The 4239-nt window shown below is 29.9% G+C and overlaps 1 long non-coding RNA gene across 1 annotated transcript; it reads left to right on the top strand.

Moving 5' to 3' along the window:
• Positions 1–1043: 1043 nt before the first annotated feature.
• LOC122197664 (uncharacterized) lies at positions 1044–2409 on the top strand. The gene is made up of 2 exons (XR_006191286.2): positions 1044–2094; positions 2175–2409. It is a non-coding gene; the product is annotated as an uncharacterized LOC122197664 (long non-coding RNA).
• The last annotated feature ends 1830 nt before the right edge of the window (positions 2410–4239 follow it).

Here is a 4239-nt window from a genome sequence, read left to right as displayed (position 1 = left end):
ACATAGCAATGGTTGCTGCAACATTCATGAGTGCTCATAAGTTATGAGTATTGGAGTAAACCCACGCTCACTTGTATCACTTTATGGAATTTATCTCGAGTGATCGTGAGACGGTAATATCATATAAGTCTTCAAACCTAGAGATATGAGTTGGTTGTGCATTGACTGCACGAAAACGCATCAGTAACTTGATGTTATAAAACGTGCCTTTGTGTGCAATTCAACAAGTAGTAGAACAAGCATATGAGTCGAAGTTTATCTACCTATTTATTAAATATGTTGGGCTAAGAAAAATAATAAACATATCAACCTGATTTTAACCCATTTAATAAAAAGGTTGGGTTGAGTTGGAAAATCTTAATATGCTACTTAAACATGTTAAATTGGGTTGAGATTTCTTAACCTGTTTAATTAAACATATCAAACTGAAAATGACTTAATCCAACTCATTGACAACTATTACTAGGAGAAATAGTATCTATATCATCCAAACTTTTGTGTTCCGAGAGATTATTTCGATTAACTCAATATGAACTTGGACTTTCAGAGGCAACTATAAATAACAGAGTAAAGATGTGGTTTCGATGCAGATCACTGATGGATCATGGCTATAGATGTGCTTATCAACGATGTTTTGGTTAGAGGTGGCAATCGTGTCGTGTCGAAACACTAAACGGGTTGAAATTGCTTGACCCTAACCCGACCTATTTAATTAATGTGTCGTGTCGTGTCAACCCGTTTATTTTCATGTTGAGTTCGTGTCAGGTTTCAGGTTAGGGATATACCTTGAAATATATCGTGTCATGTGAGGTTAAAAGATTGAGCATGTTAAAAGAGTAGGAGTTGAGTAGGCGGAGAGGAAAAACTAATAGTTTGGAGGCAGAATAGATGAAGTCATAGCAAGTTCAGATGACAAAATTAAAAGAGTGGGAGTTGGGGAGGCGGATGAAAAAGTCGCAAGGATGTGAGGGTGGTGAAAGAGACTGGGTAGTTTGGGAGAGAATGAAAAAACTAAAATTAAGTATTGATCTAGACGGCTAAGTCATTTCAACATTACCAAACGACTCAATTCGAAGGTTTTCTTTTACTTATGGTTTTGGTTTTGTATCTTTCTAGTTTATTTAAATAATTCAAAAAATTTGCATATAAATAAACAGGTCATTTACGAGTCATATTCGAGTTGAAATTCTCAACCCTAACCTTACTTGTTTAATTTTCGTGTCGTGTCAACCCGTTTATTTAAGCGGGTTAAAATATCTTACCCAAACCCCTTTATTTCATGTCGGGTTTCGTGTCATGTCAATTTTTGTCACCTCTAGTTTTGGTGAGTGAAAGGAGGTTAGTGGCGGGCACTGTCGGTCCGAGGTCTACGACAACGGTAGATGGTTGTAATAGATGAGTCGTTGGGAATGAGATTAGTTGGGTGTGGGGTGTTGTGGACCTAACTTATTTTTTGAAATTATAAATAAAAAACAATAAATGAATTTAAAAAGATTAATAAGGAAAAAAAAAATACTATTTTAGAACTAAACCAAAAAACAAAACCAAACCACTAGACGATTAAGTTTTAAAAAAAAAATAGGGACCATGCAAAAAAATAAAAATAAACAAATAATGAATCGAAAGCAGAAGCATATGTTTAATATTTAACTATTTTATCTATTTACTTGTTCAAATCTCTTCTAAATTACGATTTTAATCAAGTATTTATGGAAAAGAAATGTAAAATTAAGATAGTGCAACGGTAAAAAATGAAAAAAGGAAACTACCTAATTTCAACGCTACTCCCCACGAAGCGTATATATACCTCCCCTTTCCTCAAAATTCATCAGGCCTTTTCTCTCATTACTTCGACGACGATTATTTCCCGCCTCTTTCTCATCCTTTTTCAACGACGATTAACTCCGGTAAGTTTCTCGTTCCTGTTACTGTTCTCTCTTCATCTTCTTCTTTCGACGCATTGAAATTTTGTTTTAGAGAAAGGGCTCGATATTATATATTCTGTCGACTGTGGTATTATACTTGATCATTTATCTCACACAGTTCTATTGCACATTACCGAGAATTGAAATATCATAACGATCAATAGTTCAGGTAACATCGATTGATCACTATTTCTTGTGTTAAAGCGAATAAATTAAGAAGTAAAATGTTTTGGTGATTTTTTGCTTTAGGGTTTTACCGATTTGTGGATATTTTTCTGCACCAGTTATGCCGGTTCAGGGGATCCATTCCTTGGTATTTTACTGCACCAACTAGGATTTTAATGTTCATTATGTCTCAGATTTCTCTCTCTATGTTTATGGAAAATTATATTGTCTCTGTCTAAAAGATAAATCTTCTACATGAAACCTGTAAACTAATGAAGATTAACAAATATGAGAGCAACATATCCTTGATTTGTTTTTATCCCTGTAGTCTATTTTTCTTGTTGTTTAATGTTAATAATGCAAATAACCTGGCTTATCTATTTATTAGCTCCTTATTCCAATTCTTTTAGAGATAATCATGGTATTATTGTATTCTATAATAAAGCTTCTTGTCTAAAAGAATTGATGATGGGGGAATTCCAGTCCCTTTATATACTACACTTGGAGGAGTTAGACATTTTACAGAAAGCTTAACTAAATGAAGGGAACTCCAAACAACATAGAAAGAAGAGAAACAAAACTTGGATAACTTTGCTTGTATGAGGTAACATCACCTAATCTTATTTCCTTCATGATTATGCATCATCAATGTCATGCAAGTTTTATCATATGAAGATATAGTATTATTGTATTCTAAGATGGAGATCTTGGATGTTAGTTACCATCAAACTTTTTTTTTTCTTTCTAATCTATGCATTTTGCATTAAAAAGTCTTCCAATTAAAACATTTTATTTTCCCTTTTCTTATTATTAGTACCTTGCATTTTAAAAAATATTACTTTTTTAGCATTGTATTTTTTTTCTTTATCTGTTACAACATTGAAACATCAAACTTTTTTCCCCATCTATGTATTTTACATGAGAAAAATATTGTAATTTTAGCATTCTACTTTTAGTTTTTTATTACTAACACCTTGCATTTTCAAAAATATTCTATTTTTAGCATTGTATTTTCATTTTTTTACAACATTGAAACATCAATTTTTTATTTATTTATTATCATCTATGCATTTTACAATAAAAAATCTAAGTATTATACTTTTTTTTTTCAAGTGAAACATCAAACCTTTTTTCTTATCTATACATTTTACTTTGAAAGAATTTCCAATTATAGCATTCAGTTTTTAGCTTTCTTATTTTTTGGACATTCCATTTTCAAAAATAATCCCACTTTTACATTATACTTTCACTTTTTATTTCTATTATGATATCTAAACATCAAACTTTTTTTTTCACATACATGCATTTTACTATGAAAAATATTCTATTTTTAGCATTCTTCTTTAAGTTTTCATATTAGCACCTTGCATTTTCAAAAAACATCCCATTTTTGGCATTATATTTTCTGTTACAACATTGAAACAACAAACCTTTTTTTTCTACTGATCTATGGATTTTACTTTGAAAAAAATTCAGGTTTTAGCATTCTACTTTCACTTTTCATATTATTAGCACCTTGCATTTTAAATAATAAGCCCTTTTTAAACATTGTAATTTCAATTTTATTTTTGTTACAAACTGAAAACAAACCTTTTTTTTTCTCATTTATTCATTTTACATTTAAAAAATTCAAATTTTAGCATTCTACTTTTACTTATCATATTATTAGCACCTTTGCATTTTCATAAATCATCCCATTTTTAGTATTCTAATTTCATTTTTCTTTCTTTAACAACATGAAAACATCAAACTTTTTCTTTTCTTATCTATGCATTTTACTTTGCAATATTTTTCAACTATAGCATTCTAATTTCAGTTTTCTAATTTCTTACTTTTAGCACCTTGCATTTTTTAAAACCATACCATTTTTATCTTGACAACATCAAACTTTTTTTCCCCTCATCTATGCATTTACTTTGAAATATCTTCTGATTATAGCAAACTTTTTTTCCCTCAAAAATCTTCCACTTATATCATTCTAATTTCAGTTTTCTTTTTGTTAGCACTTTTCATTTTCAAAAATCATACCATTTTTAGCTTTCAATTTTCACTTTTATTTTTATTTTTATTTTACATCATGAAAACATCAAACTTTTTTTTTTCTTATCTAAGCATTACTTTTAAAAATCTTACTTTCAGTTTCGTTACA

This window comes from Lactuca sativa, chromosome 4 (genome assembly GCF_002870075.4).
Source record: "Lactuca sativa cultivar Salinas chromosome 4, Lsat_Salinas_v11, whole genome shotgun sequence".
In the NCBI taxonomy this organism is placed as follows: Eukaryota; Viridiplantae; Streptophyta; class Magnoliopsida; order Asterales; family Asteraceae; genus Lactuca; species Lactuca sativa.
The sequence above is the reverse complement of the archived record's forward strand: the minus strand, read 5'-3'. Positions and strand labels throughout refer to the sequence as shown.